The sequence below is a fragment of the Panthera leo genome, chromosome A3, assembly GCF_018350215.1.
Source record: "Panthera leo isolate Ple1 chromosome A3, P.leo_Ple1_pat1.1, whole genome shotgun sequence".
NCBI classification, from domain to species: Eukaryota; Metazoa; Chordata; class Mammalia; order Carnivora; family Felidae; genus Panthera; species Panthera leo.
In genome coordinates, this window is record NC_056681.1 from 39,647,954 (window position 1) to 39,673,630 (window position 25,677).

The following is a 25,677-nucleotide window of genomic DNA, read 5'->3' on the forward strand; positions in this document are numbered from 1 at the left end:
GGTAGTTTATGAATTTATAGAAATTTGTCCATTTCGTCTAGGTTAACCAATTTGTTGGTACACAGTTATTCATAGTATCCTTTTATAATTATTTTTATTTCTCTAGGTTTGGTAATGATGTCCCCACTTTCATTTCTGATTTTATTCATTTATTAGTATTTTTTTTTTTCAGTTTAACTAAAGTTTATAATTTTTGTTGATGTTTTCTAAATTCTGATTTTATTGACTCTTTCTATTCTCTATTTCATTTATCTAAGCAATGATCTTTATTATTTACCTCATTCTCCTTGCCGTGGTTTTGCTTTGCTATTGTTTTTATACTTCCTTAAGATATAAAATTAGTTACTGACTTGAAGTTTATTTTTTTAATATATTTTCAGTGTAAATTTCCCTCTGAGTACTGTTTCCAAAATTTTTTAGTATGTTTTTTTTATTTTCATTTATCTCAAAATGTTTTCTATGTTTCTGTTGTGATTTCTTTTTTATCTAGTCGTTGGTTAAGATTATGTTGTTTAATCTTTATGTATTTGTAAATTTTCCAGCTTTCTTTTGTTACTGATTTTTAGCTTCATTCCATTGTGTTTGGAGAAGATACTTTGTATATTTCAATCTTTATAAATTATTGAGACTTGTTTTGGGCCTAACATGGTATATTTCAGAGGTGTTTCATGTGCACTTGAGAAGAATGTTATTCTGCTATTGATGGTGGAATGTTCTATATATATCTGGAGGTCCAGTTTGAGTATAATCTTGTTCAAAACCTGTTATTTCCTTGTTGGCCTTAAGTCTGGTTGTTCTTTTTATTGTTGAAAGTGGGATATTGAAATCTCCAACTGTTACTGTTTAGTTCTTTCAATTCTGTCATTGTTTCCTTTGTATATTTTTGGTCTCTATTGTTAGGTGAATATATATTTATTATTTTTATTTCTTCTTGATTTATTAACCTTTTTTATTCATCATCTGGTTATCTATTGTTCTTCTTTGTGGCTTGTTACAATTTTTGACTTAGTATGTTGTGTCTGATATTAGTATAACCATTTAAGCTTTCTTTTGGATGCTAATTACATGGGATGTCTTTTTCTAGTATTTTAATTTTTAACCTATTTGTATCTTTGGATCTAAGGTAAATACATAATATGGTTGCATTATGTCATTTTGGGAGTTTTTTTGTTTTGTTTTTTTGTTTTATTTTGTTTTGTTTGTTTTTAAATCTATCCTACCACACTCTGACCTTTAATTGGTGAGTGAATCATTTATATTTTTGGTAACTACTGATAGGGAAGGGCTTTCCTTTGCTATTTTTCTACTTGTTTTCTGTATGTCTAATAGCTTTTTTGTTTCTCATGTCTTCTATTATGCCTTCTTTTCTACTTAGTTTTTTGTAATGTGCTATTTTTATTCTCTTCTCATTTCCTTTTGTGTATAATTTTAAGATTTTTTTAAGTGGTTGCCATGGGGATTAAAATTAAAATCCTATATTTATAAGAACCTTGTTTGAATTGATATCAATTTAGGATAGATAGCATATAAAAACTGCTCCTGAACAGCTATCCCTTTTACGTTGTTATTGTCATTACAGACTACATCTTTTTGCATTGTGTGCCCATTAATACTAACATAGATCTTAATTATTGTTTTATGTATTTGTCTTTTAAATGCTGTTGTAAATAAAAGAGGAGTTACAAACCAAAAATATAACAATACTTGCTTTTTTTATTTGTTATGTAGTTACCTTTACCAGAGCTCTTTATTTCTTCATATTGTTTCAAGTTGCTGTCTAATATCCTTCCTTTCAGCCCTAAAGGACTCCCTTTAACATTTCTTATAGGGCAGTTCTTCTAATGATGAACTCTCAGCTTTTGTTTTTCTGAGACTGTCTTAATAGTCACATATATATATATATGACTACAGAATAGTTGTGTGTGTGTGTATACACACACACACATATATATATTCTATCTTTATGTACACATCTATATGTACACATATGTACATATGTACACATATGTAAAGATAGAATATATACACACACACTCTTTTAAACCTCAGTTGTGAAGGATAATTTGCCAGATACAGGATTCTTGATTGGCAGTTCTTTCAGCACTTTAAAATATTTCATTTTTTCCCCTTGTGACTTCCATGATTTCTGATGAGAAATCAGCTGTTAATCTTATTGAAGATCCTTTGTTTGAGTGATTAGTTGCTTCTCCTTTGCCAGTTTCTAGATTCTTTTGTTGCCCTTGGTTTTTGACAATTTGATTATCATGTAGTCTCTGTGTGGATCTCCTTGCATTTATCCTCTTGGAATTTATTGAGGCTTTTGAATGTGTAGGTACATGCATTTTACCAAACTTGGGAAATTTTTAGCCACTATCTCTACAGATATTCTTTTTACTCTCTCTTTCTCTCCTCATCACCTAAGGTTTCCATTATGCATATGTTGGTATGTTTGATTGTATCCAATGTTCTCTTAGGCTTTGTTCATTTATCTTCACATTCACTGATTCTTTCTTCTGCTTACTTAAATTTGCATTTGAAAGCCTCTAGTGAATTTTTTTTTTTTTCATTTTAGTTATTGTACTTCTCATTTCCAGAATTTCTGTTTGGTTTCTTTTTATAATTTCTGTCTCTTTTTTGATATTCTCCATTTGTTTATATATTATACTCCTGTATTTTTTTAGTCCTTTGATTTATTCAGACAGGTGATTTAAAGTCTTTGTCTATGAAGTCCAATGTCTGTGCTTTCTCAGGAACAGTTTCTGTTAACTGCCTCTGTTAGTAGATCATAGTTGTTGTTTCTTCTTCCTCTTCTTCCTCTTCCTCCTCTTCTTCCTCCTCTTGTTCTTCTTGTTCTTCATTTTTTTTTTCACATGCCTCATTTATAGGCTTTTAGTTGAAAACTGGAAATTATAATATTATAATGTGGTAACTCTAGAAACCTGATTCTTACTCTTTCCTTGGATTTATCTTTATTGCTAGGTGTAACTACTTGTTTTGTGACTTTTAGATTTAATTTTGTGAAGTCTGTATTTTTTGTCACATGTGATCTCTGAGGTCTATATTCTTTTAGCTTCTGTTCAGCTAGTGTCTTGCCAGAGATTAACCTAAATATCAGGCAGCAGAAAAAAATTAAAAAAAATAAAATGAGAGAGAACAAGGAAAAAACAGAAAAAAAAGGAGAAAGAAAAAATAGGAAAAGATGCCCCTCAAATCTTTTCTAGTATATACAAATTGGTTTTTGCTAGGGCTCTCCTTCAATACTGCCAGACATTTCTCATGTCTGGATTAGTCTCAACTTCTTGCTTGAACTGAGCACACAGATCAGTAAGAGGTAAAAACATCTGTTTATTTTTAGGTCTTTTCTGGGCATGTGCATGGCTTTTCAAAATCTCCAGTATATATGACTGATCTACATGCCCTATTTTCCAAAAAGGCTGTCTCCCCAGCCTTTTCTCCCTATCTTTGGTTGCTGAATTGTATGTCTCAAGTATAATCCTTTGTTTCAGGTAGTTGTGGGTTGTTTACCTTACAATATTTTCAAGGAATTCTTGCCATTTTCCCCCCCCTAAGTGAGTTCCCAGTTAGGCAGAACAAAGTCAGATGCCATGTGTTGTTTCTCCAGCTATACCTTGAAGGTTAGAATAGATAAATAGAACTCTTTGCAAGTAAGGCTTTCTGTGTTTCTCCTGGAACCAAGGACCAGGTTGTACATGAGGGAAGCTAGCCACCATCTTTAAGACCACTTTGAACAAGGAGGAAGTTGGGACAAGGACAAGGACAAATAGTACAAATCTTTTCTGGCATTTTAATGTTTCTTTTGTTTTGATTTAGTGCTGACTTGGTTTGTATAAACCTCGCACTATTTCCCAGAATTCTGACAAAGTCGATTGTGACAGTTTTGCTTGATTTCTTGATGATTCTTTCTCTTGAGGCATGGACTTGTGGAGCTTCTGACTTGCTATGTTCACTGATATCATTTGCAGTTACCTTCAGGCCTTAGTTATCACATGACATGATATGTACTGTTCCTTGAATACAATAAATAATGACATGTGCAGATAAGGTCCTATTTCTCACTTACCTTTCCCCCCCTAATTATATATATATATATATATATATATATATATATATACATATATATACATACATACATACACACACACACACACACATTTAGAACATAGACATTTCATGTCATCTTTGTGCTTTACCAAATCCACATCTTCATTTAAAAAGGTATCTAAAATACAGTTGATAAATACTTATTGCAGAAATACACTCCATTTTTTCCCCACATATGTTCATATTGAATAAAGTGAAAGATCATTTCAGAAGTAATTGTTGTACAACTTAAAAAAACTTCTTTTGGCTATTGAAAATCAATTTGAATTGTTGGCAAAGCTAAGATACTGAACAGAATGAAATACAAACTCTTGTGAAGTTAAAACTAGTTGTTTTATTGATTTAGTTTTTTTTTTTTAATGTTTGTTTATTTTTGAGAATGAGACAGAGTGTGAGTGGGGAGGGGCAAAGGAAGAGGGAGACACAGTATCAGACACAGGCTCCAGGCTCTGAGCTATCAGCACAGAGCCCTACGGGAGGATTGAACTCAAGAGCCATGAGATCATGACCTGAGCCGAAGTTGGATGCTCAACTGACTGAGCCACCCAGGTGCCCCTGGTTGAATTTTTTCAATGTGAAATAATTACCATAGAATTTTCAAGACTGTAATTATAAATAGAAATTAACTTTTCTCAGCCATTTTGAAAATGTCACTTTAAACTTTAATATTAGATTCTTATTCAGTACTTCAAAACTAATGTGGTTAAGGATGATTTGAGGGAAAGTATCAATGTGTAAGTTGTAATTGAATTTTCATGTTATATAGTCTAACTTAATTATTAGAAGCAAAGTCACCTTAAAAAAGCATTTCCATGTCGAGGTGTATAAAAAAACACTATGGTAAATAATCAAAAGTGTACCTTTTGATGAAACTTCAGGCTAGATGTAGTGAGACTGAAAGGACTTTAAAGGTAAAGTTATTTCCTTGGGTTTGTGAAGACAGTGAATACTTGAAACAAAGTGGGTTTTTTTAACCTGATTTTTTTTTTTTAAGAGAAGAGAAAATGTACATAGAGTTTATGTCTCAGTGAGAGGAAGTAGAGCACAAAAGACCACCTAAAGGATGAAAATTCCTATAGTTTTCTGAGCCACTTATATCAACTGCTCAGAATTTAGGTTTAATTAAATTTACAAGGCTGGGGTGGGGATAGGACAATAGCCTGTTTTAAGGACAGAGTACCAGCTTTAACTTTAACTTTGAATTTCCTGGCCTCAATCCATTGGTGTCAGTACCTCAGTGTCATTTAAATGCAGGATTTTCTATTTAATTTCCTTTCAAGGGAGACTTAAAAACCAGTTTCTTTTTTATAAGAAACTGCTGAAGAATCTCCCTGGGCTTTATCAGGTAAACAATAGCATTTTCTGTAGAGGAATGCAGTCTATGTGGTAGTATGTTAAAACATTATAGTGTAAGTGTATAAATGAAGATCCTAAAAATTAAACAATTATTAGATTGTTAATCATGCTGAATTCATTTATATACATATTGAACTCAGTGGGGGAATTGCTAAGTGTGAAAGATTTTTTTAGGGTACTGTTTTTAAATATAAAAATATTTAATTATGTCTAATAAGAAATATTTCCCTTTCATGTCTTATATTAACTACAACTTCTGCCCTCATATTTTGTAACTTTGAGAAATTTATAATAAACTTCTTTATATTGAATATGGAATATGTTTGGGTGAATCCAGCTTTTTGTAAGCTTTAAAAATAATAACTTTGATCATATTTCATCCGCATTTATCTGAATACATGCTTTTTATATTCTTAGTAATAAAATAAGAAAAAAAGTTCGTTCTTTTCTAATTATTGACTTTATTTTACATATTTGATTGCTGAGCAGTTACTATATTGAGATTATCAGAAATCAAGTGTTTGAGAGCATCATATTCTTACACTCACATTTAGGATTTCTGTGACTTTATTTTACATATTTGATTACTGAGCAGTTACTATATTGAGATTATCAGAAATCAAGTCAAGTAATAAAATAACCAAATAAAGAAGCTTTTAGAATCTTCATGGTATATCTGTGGGGTGTATGTGTGTGTGTGTGTTTTAATTCTGAAGTAATCTCAACAACCAGCCTGGGGCCTGAACGCACAGCCACAAGATCAAGAGTCACATGCTTCACCAACTGAGCCACCCAAGCACCCCATGATTATTATATATTTTTAAGAGGCCTTTGCCAGTCTCCCTTACAGTATAAGCCTTTTGCACGTAAGTTCCCTCTTCCAGTATTACTCTTCTTTTTTTCTTCATCTAGTTAAATTCTTCTCATTCTTTATATTTCAGTTCAGACTATCTAACTATTTAGAGTAAGCAAAATGTGGATAATTACATACCAAAATGTATGTTGCATAGCCAAAGCAGTAAGCAGAAGAAAACATATATTCTCAAATGCATTTATTACTAAGCAAGGATAGAAAAAATGAACAGGAAATAGAACAGTGCAAGCATGAAGAAAGTAAGAGAAGGGAACTAGATAAGAGTTAAAGCAGAAAAAAATTTACAGACATTAGCAAATCAGATTTTGAAACAAAAACAAAACACAAATTAAGGATGAGAAAGAGAAAATGAATATAGTTATAGAGATTAAGAAAATGATAAGAAAATGCTATACCCGTGCCATTCAGAATCTGAATGAAATATATTATTTTCTAAGAAAAGATAATTACAAAATTTGATTCAAGAGATTTAGAAACCTAAGTAGACTAATAACCATAGAGGAACTTGAAGAAGCAGTTGTTCATGTTTCTTTTCTATCTATCTTAACCCCCTTGGGTTGATTTATAATGATTATTCATGACAGTAGAAGTGAAAACAAGCATACAGTTCTCACATTCTAGAATTTGAAAGTTCAATAAATTCCCTTTATTTACAAGGGCACCCTCGTTATGGCCCCATCCTATGTCCCAATTTCCTCCACTGAACTTCCCACAAAAAGGTTCTAACCTCTGTTAATTATGCAGTTCATTTGCATGAGTCTTTCTGCATTATTTTAATACCTATGTATGGAAACAGAAACAATCAGAAATGTTTGGCATGTACCAGATAGATGGGTCCGAGTGGAATCTTCAACTCTAGGAGGTAGGATTCCAATCATATTCTTGCACTCACATTTAGGATTTTTGTTTGTTTTTTTTTTTAAATTTACTTTTTTATTTTTTTAATGTTCACTCATTTTTGAATGAGAGCAAGACAGAGCACTAGTGGGGGAGGATCAGAGAAAGAGGGAGGGAGACACAGAATCCAAAGCAGACTCCAAGCTCTCAGCTGTCAGCACAGAGCCTGACATGGGGCTCTAACTCTTGAATTGTGAGATCATGACCTCAGCTGAAGTCTGATGCCCCATGGACTGAGCCACCCAGGTGCCCCACATTTAGGATTTCAATAATGCAAACACTCCACATCTTCTTCCTAGTTTTTCTGTTTCCCCAATGTTTCTTCTCAATTTACTGGTTTGATACATTTTGTTTCTGCTACTAGTAACTAAATTAAATATATGCCAGCTTTTCAAAGTTAGCAGAAACTGAAATGAAACCAAAGTTAGCACATGTATAAGTGAAAATTATTGGCCAGTCTTAACATTAATACTGATATTCTAAATAAAATATTAGCAAATTATATCCAGTAGTGAGTGTATTTTAAAAAAATGATACATTATCACTAAGTATATTTTGAGACAAGTAACAGAAACAGTGACAGTAACATGAAAATGAAATGTGCTTAGGATATTTGGTGTCTGTATACATGTCTATCTAAAAGCCCTTTGGTCTTGTGTCTTTTTTAGTAGCAGACTTTTAGCCATTCTTGGTTAAAGCTGATCGGATTTTAAACTGTGATGTATTAGAGAAGGGAAATGTATTAAGTCATTTGTTTTTCTGGTTTAGTCCCTCCCAACATTACTCCCACCTCCCAGTGCCCCCCTTCTCTCCCCTGTACCTTTATTTCTTATTTACATTAGACTTCCAGTCTGCTGATAATAGATTCCTGTTTTTGGAAGGTTCCATGAGGTATTTCTTCACATTATTATCCACTGATGCTTTAAAAAGTTTTCAGCCTAGGATTTATTTTCATCTAGTCCATATCTCAACAGAAGAATGTGATCAAAAGATTTCATTGGTTTTGTTTGTTGTATATTCTTTACTGCCCATGCCTGATTCTACCATGGCTTTATAACTATGTGCCAGTGTGGTTTGTTTAGAAGCATTCTCTTCCCTGGGGCATACTGTCAAAATTCATTTATAGCGACCCACACTTGTATTTTCTTTTTTAAGTGTTCAAATCTTTTGCCTTTCCAAAGGCTCCTTCGAACCTTCTAAAGACTCCTAAAGTCTCTAAGGGACATATGGGAGAAAAATTGCTGGTATATTCTTTTGAACAGATATGTAGGTGACGGATGAGAAAATAAAGCACCAAGTGGTATCTAGTCTTTCAGCAGTTCTGCTTTCTGAGACTCCAAACTTTCAAATGAAAAACATAAAAGAAATATATAGTGTGCTTTCTTTTCCAGGTGTTTATATATCTGGTAACATTTGTGAGTGTGTGTATGTGTGTGTAATTTCTCTCACATTAAAATATGAGCTGAAATACATTTGAATTATGACACCGTCTTCCAGATTCTTTAGAGAAAAATAGATTTTATTAGTTATAAAATAATGGCAAATGTAAATTGTATATAGAATTTGTGTAGGGTGTATGTTTTAAAATTGTGTTGGTTGGGGGCCATTTAAATTTGCTTTGCTTATATGGAAAATTCCCTTGCTTACTATTTTTCTGCAGACACACTACACACACACACACACACACTACACACACACACACACACACACACACATATGTACATATATATGTAGTAAAAAAAAATAATTGGTTTCCAATGATTAGCATAAAAATAACCACGGCTTAAGGATAAATATCCATGGAGCAGTGCCTCAGAACGTGACTTTTTGTGGAAAAGGTTAATCTAGCTTATTATTGGTGTAATTAGAAGCTCTTGAAAACAGAGGTTCACAGTTTCTGTGTGAAGTTCTGCTTTAATTATGCAGCGAGAGCACACCTAAATACAGAGAGTGCTCATATTTAGGAGGGGTAGCCACCATTACGTGGTGTTAACACTAGCTCTATACTTACATGCTTGTTGTTTTTATTATTCGTTTTCCTTAGACAATAATATTGTTTGTACATGTGGGTAATTTTTATTTAATATATATTAAAGTAAATGACTATGCATTTGTTCACAAGAACGTCCCTGTGTTTAAAACAATGATCATTTTATAATTTTGATATAGAGCAGGAGTTTGCAGATGAAATTATTTACTTGCGATTGTATAGACCTTGATAATGGGGGTATATTGTATTACATCTATACAGTGTAGGGTATATTATATTACTGAATGTTTAACACTAATTGTACTTTTTCCAACTTCCTTAGAGTTTAAAGAATTGATTTCTTTGCATGTTTCACAGCTTCTACTATTCTAAAAACTTCAACAGATCAAAAAAAAAATTAACTAGTTTCCTTATCACAAAAAGCTTCAGCACAATTGACCTGCTGACCTTAATTCCCAGGAAACTGTCACATTATTTCTTTACCCCTTTGTCTAACTTAACAATGTGACCCAAAATACTGCAGAGCTTTAAAGTTTCTCAGCATTGTAAGGTCAAGCTTTGGTCACCATAGTTACAGTTTAGATCTGCAGGTCAGAGGTCAAATAGATTAATGATGTCAGACACATCTTTAAATGGTTCTAACACTACTTCACCATGAGGTAAACAGCTGAGCATATTTGATATGACAAAGGCATTCTTCAATCTTGCTAATAAGATCTTTTGAGACATCTGATAGAAAGGTATTTTCTTTAAGAACTTGCAGTATAGGGCTGTGGAGTAGGCAGTGATAGTTGGTTATTAGATTTATATCATCAGATGGAGATTAAAAAATAAAACATGTTAAATATTTCATATTACGCTTTTCTGCACATTTTCTCTGTTTTTTTTTCTCTATATACCTATGTGTCATCAATCTAATTGATCATCTATTTTTTTAAAAATAGGTATCCTCAATTCCCTATTCACTTGTGGTTAGCCATGAAAATGGATAGAAAACACAAGCTTTCCGATTAGGTGTATATACTTTTTTTGTGTGAATGTAGTTTTGTGGTATTTTTTTTCCTGATTTGGGAAGTATGCATTTAAAATAGTTATATTTGTTTAGGAAAGTGTATTTTTTAGAAGCTTTACATTAGAGATCAAGTAAATTCTCCATCTGTGTTTTATATCTAAATATTTTTTTGTGTGTCCCCAGCGTCTCTATTTACAGATCTTGGGATGCTGTATTCAATTTTTTTGTTGTTGTTCCAAGAGGAAATTGTTCTCTCCATTTTAAATCAGAAAGGGAGAGGGGGAAAAAAAGAAAAAAAAAAAACACTATTAAAGTGAACACTACTTCTAAAAATTTTAAATGTTACTTTTTTATAAATAACTCTGTAAATAACAATTTCAAATAAAAAAAAATCACAGAAACATGATGATGAAGCAAAAATATTAAGTGAGATGAGATTAAAATTATTATTAAAATATATTTTAGTGAATTAAAACATCACCAGATTGTAACTTAAAAATGTGAATTATACTATACTTTTTAAAAATCTTTAACAGTGTGGAATTTTGTAGCCAGTAGACAGAAATATATTTAAGCAACATGCTTAGGTTAAATTAAACCTTAAAAGATGCTTTATCTTGGAAGGTTTTGTTTCCCATGTGTATTTTGTGCAGCTGTAAGATTTTAAGCTTTCTGGAGCATTTGCTCTTGATCTCATGCTATAAAGGTAGACAAAGGAGAAAATTAGGAGGTTTGGTGGCTGGGAGGTGTTAATATGGAATCTAATAGCGAAAAAGAGGGGGTTGTAGCTTTTCTAGGTGAAATGGAGATTGGCAACTGGGGGAGGAAATAAGTCTTGGTGTCTGAGAAGAGCTGCTAGTGCAGTAGCTTGTGAGTTTCAGATGAGAAGCTAACTTTTGTGAATGAAGGGATTGTCTTCTGTTTTGCTTTAAATTCAAAGAAAATTGTTTTTGTGTAGATATCATGGAAACCAACTACTCAGCAAAGACATTAATTGCTGACCTGTTTGGCAGCACTTACGGATATCAGTTCAACAAGCTGACGGAGTATTCTGTTTGGTCATTATGCCAGGAGAATGACAAATCAACATTTAACTACCTTTTGAAGAAGCCAAATCATTAAAACACTGGTTTTGTATAAAACTGTTGAAATGCAAAAAAAAAAAGGTGGGGGGGGGAGGGCTTATTCAACATGGAGAAAAATTTTAAGAGATTATAAGTCAAATAAAATATCAGGTTGAGTTCTGACCTTCAGAATCTGAAAATATCATTCTATTTCTGTAAAACTTGAGGTGAACCTTGCTTTTAGATTTCTTGCTCCTGATACTCATGGATAAACCTACCAATACTTAATGTCTTAATATTTGTTTATCAAAACAGTGGAATTTGGCATATTATATTTTATTTAGTCTTCTTTTTTGAAGTAACTCATTTCTTATTTACTTCCTATGCCTTTTTATTTATTTTAACTTAGTTTACACATTTACACTCTAGCTTGTGTCCTGGTCAGAATTGTACATATTTTTCTACTGTAGCAGCTCAGCAGGGTTTACCCATCCTTGTGCACATTAAAATCACCTAAGCACAATGCCCAGGCCCACCCAAGACCAGCTGAAATAGCATAGTGGAAGGAATGCATGCTTTAGAGCCAGACTTCCCTCAGCTCTGACTCTGCCACTTAGTAGCTGTATGCTGTTGGGCAAACTACCTAACCTCTCTTTGTTTCTTTATAAGAGAGAAAAATAATAATATTTAACTTGAAGGATTTTGTGAGGATTCTATAAAATATTACTATAACTTCTGGCTTCATCTGTGGTATCTAGGAAACATTCCATAAAGCATAATAATAAGTGCTAATAATGAATAGCACTCTCTGTAATGAGCTTCTATGGGACTTCGAACAAGTCATTTAACCTTTTTAGGCCCATTTCTTTATTTATGGAATGTGGATACCACACTGACCATCTCAAAAGTACTTCTGAGAGTCAAATTATAGATGTCTGTGAAAGGGCTTTGAAGATAGAGAACTATGTAGTAATGTAAGATACAGCTTTTATTCCAATAGCTAAGGCTGGTAGTTCCAGGCTCAAAGAAAACACTATGAAAATTTGAAACTATTTGTGTGAGGCATCCGATACTTCATTTATCATTTTCTTAGAAGGTTCCCTGGAATGCTCTAATGAGTTGCAGATTACACCATGGCTCCTGTGTCATTGAATACTTGGAGTGATGATATCTATGAAGAAGAATATTTTCACCACCTTGTCCTGTCACTGTTTGGCATTTGTCTTACTGCTCTCCATCACATAGAGTTAGTAAAGACTTGGAGATTTTCCTTGGCATTTTCCAGCTCTGTGTATCCCTCTTGGCTACAAAGACCACTTCTTTAGGAAAGATAAATTGCCTTGAAGTCATTCCTTCCCTCCTTTCTGAACTCATCTTGTTATTTTTACCTGAGGGTCTTTGAAGCCCAAAAGAGAGTTAAAATGCCAACCAAGTTGGATTTGACTAGAGTTGTACACCCCTTAGCATTTTGCTTTACTCAGTTCGTATTTTTTTGCCCTTAGCATGTTCTTTTATATTTATAGACTTTTTTTTTTTGGCAATGAATATAGCTTTATTGTTTTATTAACTCACTTTTCCATTGGTCTGTGTCATATATTAAGTGCCATATCAAATATTGCTACAGCTTAGTAATTACCTTCAAGTCTATTAACCAACAGCTCTGTAACTGACCCAAAGTCAGGGCTCTAAGTGATTAAATTTTCTTATTTTCCAGTAGTGTTGCACATCAGTTCATGATGTGCATTTACAGAGTATAGGCTGTATGACAACTGTTGCTACAATAAAATAGTTTTGTGTACATTTCATATTTTACATACTATATGTGGCAGTGGTTCTCAAACTTAGCATGCATCAGAATTTCCTGGTAGGCTTATTGAAACACAGATTGCTGGACCCCATTTCTAGAGCTTCCTGTTCCGTAGCTCTTGCATGGGGCCTGAGAATTTGCATTTCTAATAAGTTTCCAGACCTTGCTGCTGCTGCTGCTGTTCTGGGGACTACAACATAGGAACCACGGATGTAGCGATCCCCTCCTGGAGTAGGGCACGCTTTCCCACCTGCAAGGGGTCCTGGCTATGGTGATTCCCAGGCCCTGTTTGTCAATTGCTCTCATCTGATGGGAGCTGCCTCTCTCAAGGCTACATCCCCCACTATACTTACTCTTCACATAAAATGATAGGTCAATGCAGGGATTACAAAAACAGTCCTTGCCTCAGGTCAGGGGAATTGAAGGGCCATCCCAGCTCCAGAGCTCCTGTGGGATTGGCTGAGTCCTTTGTTGCAATTATATCACAGCCCAATTTTTCTCTTTGCCTAATGTTGCTTCCTTTCCTCTCAAGAGCATGCTCTGATTAACCTTTATCTAAAAGTCTGTGTCCACAGACTCCGGCCTGCAGAAGTAGATAATAAAATAATATTGTATTTCTAAGTACATATCTGACAGTAATTAAATATCCCAACTCATTCTTGTGTAGGAGCATAAGGAAATTTGTTGTGGCTTATTGGGTGATTCAGAGGCTATAGCCATCTATTCACCATTAGAATCACCTAGAAGGGTAGTACCAAAATTTTTTATTCTCTGATTGAGGTTATATTAGTTCTCCTTAACTATTTTATTGCCTTTCCCTTAGCATGTCAGGTCTTCTCAGGCAAATTTGGTCGGTGTCTTCCTTTCTGTTCATCTGCATTCTAGTTGCACAGGTTTTCCCATTATTGCCATTTTTCATCTCTATATTTGCTCCATTTCATCTACAACAAATGTTTTTCAATAAGCTCTTGAAATTTCATATCTTTCATAAAGTGGACTGTTGTTCTTCAGTGGGTTATAAGTAGTATAACTCTCCCTTTCCAAATGCACCCTAAACCCACCAGATGTGCTTCTCTCCAAGCACTTTCACTAGTAATAATGACTAGCCCTAATGTTTCATATGTGATCAGCACTCATTTAAGCACTTTAGAAATATTAACTCTCTTAATCCTCATGGTACCCTGTGAAGAAGCTACTATGTTCCTATTTTAGAGTGGCAGAAACCAAAGCATGGAGAGGTTAAGTAACTTTCTAGAATTATGTAAGGGAGAAGCAGTGGTGCCACAATTTAAATCCAGGAAGGCTGGTTCCAGAACTTGTGCTCTTCACTTGTGCAGCATGCTACAAATATTTACACCTTTTGTATTACCAGTTGGCATTTATGTTATGCTTTTTTTCAAGTTGACATAATTTTTAACAGCTTTATTGAGATGTAATTCACATACTATAAAATTCACCCATGTGAGTGTATAACTTAATGGGTATTCATATATTACAATATTAATTTAAAAAAAATTGTAAAATAAAACATAAAATTAGCCATGTAACCATTTTTCCAGTTTTGTTGAGATATAATTACATAGAATATTATGTAAGTTTAAAGTGTAGAACATCATGATTTAAGAAATGTATATATTGTGAAATAATTGCCACAATAAATTTAGTTAACATCCATCACCCCACCTAGTTGCAATTTTTTTTTCTTATGATTTTTAAGATGTAGACTTGTAGCAATTTTCAAATCTGTAATACAGTAGTGTTAATTATAGTCACCATGCTGTACATTATATCCCCAATCATGTAATTCCATGAACTACGTAGGTTTTTGAAGCTCTGGCTTTGATGAAAATGGTCATCAATTTTCTTTTTTTTTAATTTTTTTTTTTTTTAACGTTTATTTTTGAGACAGAGAGAGACAAAGCATGAACGGGGGAGGGTCAGAGAGAGGGAGACACAGAATCTGAAACAGGCTCCAGGCTCTGAGCTGTCAGCACAGAGCCTGATGCGGGGATCGAATTCACGGACTGCGAGATCATGACCTGAGCCGAAGTCAGCCGCTTAACCGACTGAGCCACCCAGGCGCCCCAATCAATTTTCTAAAATTAAGTTCTGGTGATAAAAAGGATAATATTTGTTTCGGCACCATGTATACTATAACGGGATTGATCCTGAAAAGGTTAACATGGCTTCTTGTCAAGGGTGACCCTCAAATTTGTTAGGTATTCTGTGTTTTGTCAGGAGGCTGCAGCCTTAGGCTTTCCCAAACTTCATTCAGTCTTGAACCATTTTCAGATTTTTTGCTGTAACTGAGTAATCATGTATTATTATTTAGTGCCTTGTTTTGTTATGTTGCTTTACATTTTTTTTTTTTTTAATGTTTATTCTTGAGAGAGAGAGAGAAAGGGAGACAGAGACAGAAAATGAGCTGCGGAGGGGCAGAGAGGGAGACACAGAATCCGAAGTAGACTCTAGGCTCTGAGCTGTCAGCACAGAACCCAATGTGGGGCTCGAACTCAGGAGCCATGAGATCATGACCTGAGCCGAAGTTGTAAGCTAAACTGACTGGGCCACCCAGACACCTCTGTTATGTTGCTTTAAAAGAACCCTAAATTTAAAAGGAATATTGGCATATATGTAGTAAAAGAAAAAACAATGCGTTTCACATAAATACGTAACTACTACTAAAAAACAAAACAAAACAAAACAAAAAACCTGTACCTATGTTTGCTATTTAAAATCATTTCAAAAAACACTGTAAACAAAGACACCACACTCTCAGGGACACTGCTCCAAGTTGAAAGAGGAATTTGAAGCACCCTTTGAAAGGATACATTTATAGGAAAAGTTTGGGGAACAGGGAACCCACAAAATTTTCTCTAAATCTGGGATTAAGAATGTATTTGGGGAACAGGGAACCCACAAAATTTTCTCTAAATCTGGGATTAAGAATGTGTTAGTGCTTTTTATATTTAAGAATGAAAGTACATACCAGTGAAGGGACCACCATAGAAACCCATATATATTTCCTACACTTCCTCGTTTGTTTGGAAGCTGCCTCAAACTGAAGTCTTCTAGCAGGAACTTGGAACTTAACCACTTTTTTCTAACTGCACGACCAGCACAGTGCTAAGTAATAGTAAACTCTCCATAAAGATTTGTTTAAAACACAAAAACACAGGCAAAAAATGTGCCTTTTGTTCCTTTATACACACAGAACTTGTGAAGAAAATGATATTCATAGTTTGGAAATGTTTGGATTTTGATTTTTGTCTTTGCTATCAATTTGCCTTAGGCACTTGAGCTCGACTTCAAGAGATTGGCCATTTGTTAAATGAGAGGACTGATAGTGCTAGCCATTCATTCCAAAGAGATGGAAAGACTATTTAAAAGCTCTAAAATGACATAAGATGGGGTTTAAAAATCAGTTTTCCTGATTCATTGTCACAGTTCATTTAAATATAAGGTTCACCAAATATTATAACTTGTAAATTAGGAAATTATTATTGGTTAGAGAAATGGTGGTGACTCTATCTTTTCTAAATACTTGAAAATTTTTATGTATCAGCTACACAGATGGATCCTTCAATTAAGTTGACTATGTGACAGAGGGGGACAAAAAGAGGCTATTATTGGAAATAAAAACCAACTTTTTATTAAGTTCAACTTTTATCTATTAAAGTAATAATCCAAAATTATGGCCTCCAGCCCCTTCTTTATTTCTTATGTGTATATTTAATAGAAAAATTTAATGACATATTTCCATTAAATATTTTATCATGGTTTTAAAATTTAACATATTACCAACCTTTGGAAATATAGATATAAATCTCTTGTAATTTTCAGATTTTATTCTATTAGCTATTTCTTTCTTTAAAAAATTTTTTTTTGGGGGCACCTGGGTGGCTCAGTCGGTTAAGCATCCGACTTCGGCTCAGGTCATGATCTCACGGTCTGTGAGTTCGAGCCCCGCGTCGGGCTCTGTGCTGACAGCTCAGAGCATGGAGCCTGTTTCAGATTCTCTGTCTCCCTCTCTCTCTGACCCTCCCCCGTTCATGCTGTCTCTCCCTGTCTCAAAAATAAATAAACGTCAAAAAATTAAAAAAAAAAATAAAAAAAAAATATATATATATTTTTTAACGTTTATTTATTTTGAGACAGAGAGAGACAGAGCATGAACGGGGGAGGGGCAGAGAGAGGGAGACACAGAACCAGAAGCAGGCTCCAGGCTCTGAGCCATCAGCCCAGAGCCCGACGCGGGGCTCGAACTCACAGAAGGTGAGATCGTGACCTGAGCTGAAGTCAGACGCTTAACAGACTGAGCCACCCAGGCGCCCCTAGCTATTTCTTTCTTAAACTTTAGTGATTTAAATGCTTTATTTACTCTTTTGTTTATGCTTCTTGGAAGCCTACTCTTAAAATAAAAGAAGGCTTAGAATGCCAAAATACGCTGGTAAATTAACAAAAAAAAAAGTCCATTGTATTTCTCACATTATTTAGCACCAATGAGTGTAGTCTAATTGATACTTCTAGGATTCAAATTCATAAAAATCAGAGATTTTAAGTCAGTGATATTTTATTAGAGAAGAAAGCCACTGAAATTGAATATTTGATTGTCAGGGAACAAAAAAGAACTGCTTATCATTTGAAATTATTAGTCTAGAGCTTTCTTTTACTTTAAAAAAATGTTTTTGAGACAACTATATGGAAAATCAAGGCTTTTAACATTTTATAATAGGTATCAGCTGTAATTGGCTGTAGTTAGTACCAGGAAATGAAGTGAGCTAAAGTTATGGTAATATAAACACAAATGTTTTATTTCCATCTGAAAGAAGAAAGGTTTTTGATGTCTCCCGGTGTGGATATTTATTGGAGGAAAGTCCACTGCCAGGCTGCATTCCCCTGCAGTTGATTTTTAAATATGGTGCTAAACAGGAAATATCATGAACGATGTGACCATCTGTCAAGTGTGAATGGAGTCAGAGCAAGTGGACAGAATCTGCGCAAAGCAAGGCAAATGCATTGGAGTACAGTTTGAAGAATTTTAAACTCATGAAGCTGTGAACCTAGGGTGTATAATGTTTATTTCACATACTTGTGGTTCTTGTGTAACTGTGTTCGTTGTAGCTCTTGTCACAACTGTGGTAATTTTCACTAAGTAAATTTAAATAACATCTCGTTCCATTTTCAGATGTGCTTTAGAATATCTGGAACCTTTTAGGAGTTTTCTTTTGAAATCCTTAGGAGTTTTTTCCTAGCCAAAAAACCAGTTTTCACAGTAATTATAAATTGGGAATGCAGGTAAGAAAGAGGAAGGAAGAAACACAAAAGGGTGCTTTATGTAATCCCACTCCTCTGCTCTGTTCAAAGGTGTCAAAAAGAAATCAGGGATTGTTAAAACTCATACTGAGGGATTTTAGAAGGCATCATATTGGTGACAAGTTACAATGAAAACTTTTCATTATAAATGCTCTCAGCTAACAGTATGACATCTCATCTTAGTAATCAGTGGAGAAAAAGTTCTTTCTGGCAAAGTAAAGTGTATTCTAAAGTAATTTTTTTTTGAGATGGAAATGTAGATAGAGTAATCATTTAAGTAGAGCTTTAGGAGTAAAATGATACATCTATCACTTAGTTATACATGTCATATACATTTTTATTGAAATGTAGATGGCTATACCTTTATCAAATTACAGTTTTATTATTTCGTTGCTGTTTACATTAACTTCCATTAACTCTGTTGTGATTCATAGTTTAAAAAGGGCCACAGAAATTACTTTCATCATTTCACAATTTTAAAATAAGTATCAACATAAGGCTATCCTGTTCCTTTAATGGATCAGTTTAATCCTTAGTAATGTAACCCTTTAAAGTCTACATGTCACAGATAGCATTTTTACTTGAAGAAAGTAAACATAAAAGAACTTTAAAGTTTTTAGTATCTGTTTCCTTTACTGATTTTAATGGACTTCCAAAACAATCAAGGGCAGTGGGTGGCCTATTTCTGGCAGAGCCAATTTTTAAGTGCATGTATTTCTTTTTCGATGTTGACTTCTTACCTGGAGCATATGTGCTCTCTTTTATTTTATTTTATTTATTTATTTTTTATTTATTTTTTAAATTTTTTTTAATGTTTATTTATTTTTGAGACAGAGAAATGTGCTCTCTTTTAATTATATTTGTCAAATCAGCTTATTGAAATGCCAAGTAATGGGATGTTGCTTTTCAGCAATCAATTTGAAAATCTGCCCTTTACCAATTTCAAATGATTAAAAAAAAACACACATGTTCATGCTTAGATACACACTGCATATATGAAAGGAGTTATAAAGATGTGTGGATCTTGTAGTAATGATTGTATTACCTGCATATTATTGAAATTAACACATTACTTCATGTCTATTTATTGAAGGCCTTCTCACACATTGCTAGAACAGCTTATTTTTGTTGGGCTACTACTAATAGGTCCTTTGCTAAATGCATTCAATTCCATATATTATTTAGTCTTCACCATAATCCTAAGGTGTGTATTGTTTGTCTCCATTTGCTGAGAACATGAAGACAAACATAACAGCTTACTCAAGGACATACTCCTAGAAAGTGTTAGCTTAATGATTGTAATTTCCATCTATCTTTAGATAGAGCCATGATGAATAGTAGCCTGCTATGAAATCTATCTTGTAGAATTCATAGTTTCATGAAATACTCCTGTGCCAATGATGGCTTTATCGCCATTGAATTCTGCTATACTCATCCTTCCAAATTTGTCTTTCTTTTCTTTGGTGCCTTTTCGTAGTCTCCTTTGTATTAAATGCAGGAGAGAGGCCAAGGCCAGCAATGGTGGCTCTGGTTGATAATCACCAAGATGGTCTGGAGCAAAAACAGAGTTGAGGATAGAAACCAGGGAGGCACCAGTGATCTGATCAAGTTTGTGCTTTGGGGGAATGAATATGACAGCAGATAAACTCTGAGGAAGAGAATATAGCAGTAAATTGCCACTCCAATTCAAACATAGTTTTTTAGGATTCTTCTGCCAACAGTGACTTGAGAAGACAATCCTTGAGAAGTCCGTGACAATTCTCTCAGTGATTCTTAGCTCTGCCTTTTGTTTATGGCTTCATCATTTACATCATCATCTTTCCCTGAAACCATTTTTATTGCCTTCTAGCACTATCTTTTTTTTTTTTATTTTTATTTTTTTAATATATGAAATTTACTGTCAAATTGGTTTCCATACAACACCCAGTGCTCATCCCAAAAGGTGCCCTCCTCAATACCCATCACCCACCCTGCCCTCCCTCCCACCCCCCATCAACCCTCAGTTTGTTCTCAGTTTTTAACAGTCTCTTATGCTTTGGCTCTCTCCCACTCTAACCTCTTTTGTTTTTTTTTTTTTTCCTTCCCCTCCCCCATGGGTTTCTGTTATGTTTCTCAGGATCCACATAAGAGTGAAACCATATGGTATCTGTCTTTCTCTGTATGGCTTATTTCACTTAGCATCACACTCTCCAGTTCCATCCATGTTGCTACAAAAGGCCATATTTCATTTTTTCTCATTGCCACGTAGTATTCCATTGTGTATATAAACCACAATTTCTTTATCCATTCATCAGTTGATGGACATTTAGGCTCTTTCCATAATTTGGCTATTGTTGAGAGTGCCGCTATAAACATTGGGGTACAGGTGCCCCTATGCATCAGTACTCCTGTATCCCTTGGATAAATTCCTAGCAGTGCTATTGCTGGGTCATAGGGTAGGTCTATTTTTAATTTTCTGAGGAACCTCCACACTGCTTTCCAGAGCGGCTGCACCAATTTGCATTCCCACCAACAGTGCAAGAGGGTTCCTGTTTCTCCACATCCTCTCCAGCATCTATAGTCTCCTGATTTCTTCATTTTGGCCACTCTGACTGGCGTGAGGTGGTATCTGAGTGTGGTTTTGATTTGTATTTCCCTGATAAGGAGCGACGTTGAACATCTTTTCATGTGCCTGTTGGCCATCCGGATGTCTTCTTTAGAGAAGTGTCTATTCATGTTTTCTGCCCATTTCTTCACTGGGTTATTTGTTTTTCGGGTGTGGAGTTTGATGAGCTCTTTATAGATTTTGGATACTAGCCCTTTGTCCGATGTGTCATTTGCAAATATCTTTTCCCATTCCGTTGGTTGCCTTTTAGTTTTGTTGGTTGTTTCCTTTGCTGTGCAGAAGCTTTTTATCTTCATAAGGTCCCAGTAATTCACTTTTGCTTTTAATTCCCTTGCCTTTGGGGATGTGCCGAGTAAGAGATTGCTACGGCTGAGGTCAGAGAGGTCTTTTCCTGCTTTGTCCTCTAAGGTTTTGATGGTTTCCTGTCTCACATTCAGGTCCTTTATCCATTTTGAGTTTATTTTTGTGAATGGTGTGAGAAAGTGGTCTAGTTTCAACCTTCTGCATGTTGCTGTCCAGTTCTCCCAGCACCATTTGTTAAAGAGACTGTCTTTTTTCCATTGGATGTTCTTTCCTGCTTTGTCAAAGATAAGTTGGCCATACGTTTGTGGGTCTAGTTCTGGGGTTTCTATTCTATTCCATTGGTCTATGTGTCTGTTTTTATGCCAATACCATGCTGTCTTGATGATGACAGCTTTGTAGTAGAGGCTAAAGTCTGGGATTGTGATGCCTCCTGCTTTGGTCTTCTTCTTCAAAATTACTTTGGCTATTCGGGGCCTTTTGTGGTTCCATATGAATTTTAGGATTGCTTGTTCTAGTTTCGAGAAGAATGCTGGTGCAATTTTGATTGGGATTGCATTGAATGTGTAGATAGCTTTGGGTAGTATTGACATTTTGACAATATTTATTCTTCCAATCCATGAGCAGGGAATGTCTTTCCATTTCTTTATATCTTCTTCAATTACCTGCATAAGCTTTCTATAGTTTTCAGCATACAGATCTTTTACATCTTTGGTTAGATTTATTCCTAGGTATTTTATGCTTCTTGGTGCAATTGTGAATGGGATCAGTTTCTTCATTTGTCTTTCTGTTGCTTCATTGTTAGTGTATAAGAATGCAACTGATTTCTGCACATTGATTTTGTATCCTGCAACTTTGCTGAATTCATGTATCAGTTCTAGCAGACTTTTGGTGGAGTCTATCGGATTTTCCATGTATAATATCATGTCATCTGCAAAAAGCGAAAGCTTGACTTCATCTTTGCCAATTTTGATGCCTTTGATTTCCTTTTGTTGTCTGATTGCTGATGCTAGAACTTCCAGCACTATATTAAACAGCAGCGGTGACAGTGGGCATCCCTGTCGTGTTCCTGATCTCAGGGAAAAAGCTCTCAGTTTTTCCCCGTTGAGGATGATGTTAGCTGTGGGCTTTTCATAAATGGCCTTTATGATCTTTAAGTATGTTCCTTCTATCCCGACTTTCTCAAGGGTTTTTATTAAGAAAGGGTGCTGGATTTTGTCAAAGGCCTTTTCTGCCTCGATTGACAGGATCATATGGTTCTTCTCTTTTTTTTTGTTAATGTGATGTATCACGTTGATCGATTTGCGAATGTTGAACCAGCCCTGCATCCCAGGAATGAATCCCACTTGATCATGGTGAATAATTCTTTTTATATGCTGTTGAATTCGATTTGCTAGTATCTTATTAAGAATTTTTGCATCCATATTCATCAGGGATATTGGCCTGTAGTTCTCTTTTTTTTACTGGGTCTCTGTCTGGTTTAGGAATCAAAGTAATACTGGCTTCATAGAATGAGTCTGGAAGTTTTCCTTCCCTTTCTATTTCTTGGAATAGCTTGAGAAGGATGGGTATTATCTCTGCTTTAAATGTCTGGTAGAACTCCCCTGGGAAGCCATCTGGTCCTGGACTCTTATTTGTTGGGAGATTTTTGATAACCGATTCAATTTCTTCGCTGGTTATGGGTCTGTTCAAGCTTTCTATTTCCTCCTGATTGAGTGTTGGAAGAGTGTGGGTGTTTAGAAATTTGTCCATTTCTTCCAGGTTGTCCAATTTGCTGGCATATAATTTTTCATAGTATTCCCTGATAATTGTTTGTATCTCTGAGGGATTGGTTGTAATCATTCCATTTTCATTCATGATTTTATCTATTTGGGTCATCTCCCTTTTCTTTTTGAGAAGCCTGGCTAGAGGTTTGTCAATTTTGTTTATTTTTTCAAAAAACCAACTCTTGGTTTCGTTGATCTGCTCTACAGTTTTTTTAGATTCTATATTGTTTATTTCTGCTCTGATCTTTATGATTTCTCTTCTTCTGCTGGGTTTAGGCTGCCTTTGCTGTTCTGCTTCTATTTCCTTTAGGTGTGCTGTTAGATTTTGTATTTGGGATTTTTCTTGTTTCTTGAGATAGGCCTGGATTGCAATGTATTTTCCTCTCAGGACTGCCTTCGCTGCATCCCAAAGCGTTTGGATTGTTGTATTTTCATTTTCGTTTGTTTCCATATATGTTTTAATTTCTTCTCTAATTGCCTGGTTGACCCACTCATTCGTTAGTAGGGTGTTCTTTAACCTCCATGCTTTTGGAGGTTTTCCAGACTTTTTCCTGTGGTTGATTTCAAGCTTCATAGCATTGTGGTCTGAAAGTATGCATGGTATAATTTCAATTCTTGTAAACTTATGAAGGGCTGCTTTGTGACCCAGTATATGATCTATCTTGGAGAATGTTCCATGTGCACTCGAGAAGAAAGTATATTCTGTTGCTTTGGGATGCAGAGTTCTAAATATATCTGTCAAGTCCATCTGATCCAATGTATCATTCAGGGCCCTTGTTTCTTTATTGACTGTGTGTCTAGATGATCTATCCATTTCTGTAAGTGGGGTGTTAAAGTCCCCTGCAATGACCACATTCTTATCAATAAGGTTGCTTATGTTTATGAGTAATTGTTTTATATATCTGGGGGCTCGGGTATTTGGCGCATAGACATTTATAATAGTTAGCTCTTCCTGGTGGATAGACCCTGTGATTATTATATAATGCCCTTCTTCATCTCTTGTTACAGCCTTTAATTTAAAGTCTAGTTTGTCTGATATAAGTATGGCTACTCCAGCTTTCTTTTGGCTTCCAGGAGCATGATAAATAGTTCTCCATCCCCTCACTCTCAATCTAAAGGTGTCCTCAGATCTAAAATGAGTCTCTTGTAGACAGCAAATAGATGGGTCTTGTTTTTTTATCCATTCTGATACCCTATGTCTTTTAGTTGGCGCATTTAATCCATTTACATTCAGTGTTATTATAGAAAGATATGGGTTTAGAGTCATTGTGATGTCTGTATGTTTTATGCTTGTAGTGATGTCTCTGGTACTTTGTCTCACAGGATCCCCCTTAGGATCTCTTGTAGGGCTGGTTTTGTGGTGACAAATTCCTTCAGTTTTTGTTTGTTTGGGAAGACCTTTATCTCTCCTTCTATTCTAAATGACAGACTTGCTGGATAAAGGATTCTCGGCTGCATATTTTTTCTGTTTAGCACACTGTAGATATCGTGCCAAGCCTTTCTGGCCTGCCAAGTTTCAAAGGAGAGATCAGTCACGAGTCTTATAGGTCTCCCTTTATATGTGAGGGCACGTTTATCCCTTGCTGCTTTCAGAATTTTCTCTTTATCCTTGTATTTTGCCAGTTTCACTATGATATGTCGTGCAGAAGATCGATTCAAGTTACGTCTGAAGGGAGTTCTCTGTGCCTCTTGGATTTCAATGCCTTTTTCCTTCCCCAGTTCAGGGAAGTTCTCAGCTATAATTTGTTCAAGTACCCCTTCAGCACCCTTCCCTCTCTCTTCCTCCTCTGGGATACCAATTATGCGTATATTATTTTTTTTTAGTGTATCACTTAGTTCTCTAATTTTCCCCTCATACTCCTGGATTTTTTTATCTCTCTTTCTTTCAGCTTCCTCTTTCTCCATAACTTTATCTTCTAGTTCACCTATTCTCTCCTCTGCCTCTTCAAGCCGAGCCATCGCGGATTCCATTTTGTTTTGCAATTCATTTAAAGCGTTTTTCAACTCCTCGTGACTGTTCCTTAGTCCCTTGATCTTTGTGGCAAGAGATTCTCTGCTGTCCTGTATACTGTTTTCAAGCCCAGCGATTAATTTTATGACTATTATTCTAAATTCACTTTCTGTTATATTATTTAAATCCTTTTTGATCAGTTCATTAGCTGTTGTTATTTCCTGGAGATTCTTCTGAGGGGAATTCTTCCGTTTGGTCATTTTGGAGAGTCCCTGGCGTGGTGAGGACCTGCAGGGCACTTCCCCTGTGCTGTGGTGTATAACTGGATTTAGTGGGCGGGGCCGCAGTCCGACCCGATGTCTGCCCCCAGCCCACTGCTGGGGCCACAGTCAGACTGGTGTGTGCCTTCTCTTCCCCTCTCCTAGGGGCGGGATTCACTGTGGGGTGGCGTGTCCCGTCTGGGCTACTTGTACACTGCCAGGCTTGTGTTGCTGGGGATCTGGCGTATTAGCTGGGGTGGGTAGGCAAGGTGCACGGGGGCTGGAGGGGCAGGCTTAGCTCGCTTCTCCTTAGGTGATCCACTTCAGGAGGAGCCCTGTGGCAGCGGGAGGGAGTCA

At 35.3% G+C, this 25,677-nt stretch overlaps 1 protein-coding gene and 1 long non-coding RNA gene across 2 annotated transcripts in view; both read left to right on the forward strand.

The window, feature by feature from the left end:
• Nucleotides 1-25,677, forward strand: part of MACROD2 (mono-ADP ribosylhydrolase 2) — a 2,023,701-nt gene that overhangs the window by 391,475 nt on the left and 1,606,549 nt on the right. The window lies entirely within an intron of this gene.
• On the forward strand, nt 9,897-11,498 carry LOC122215833. The gene is made up of 2 exons (XR_006200567.1): nt 9,897-9,979; nt 11,210-11,498. It is a non-coding gene; the product is annotated as an uncharacterized LOC122215833 (long non-coding RNA).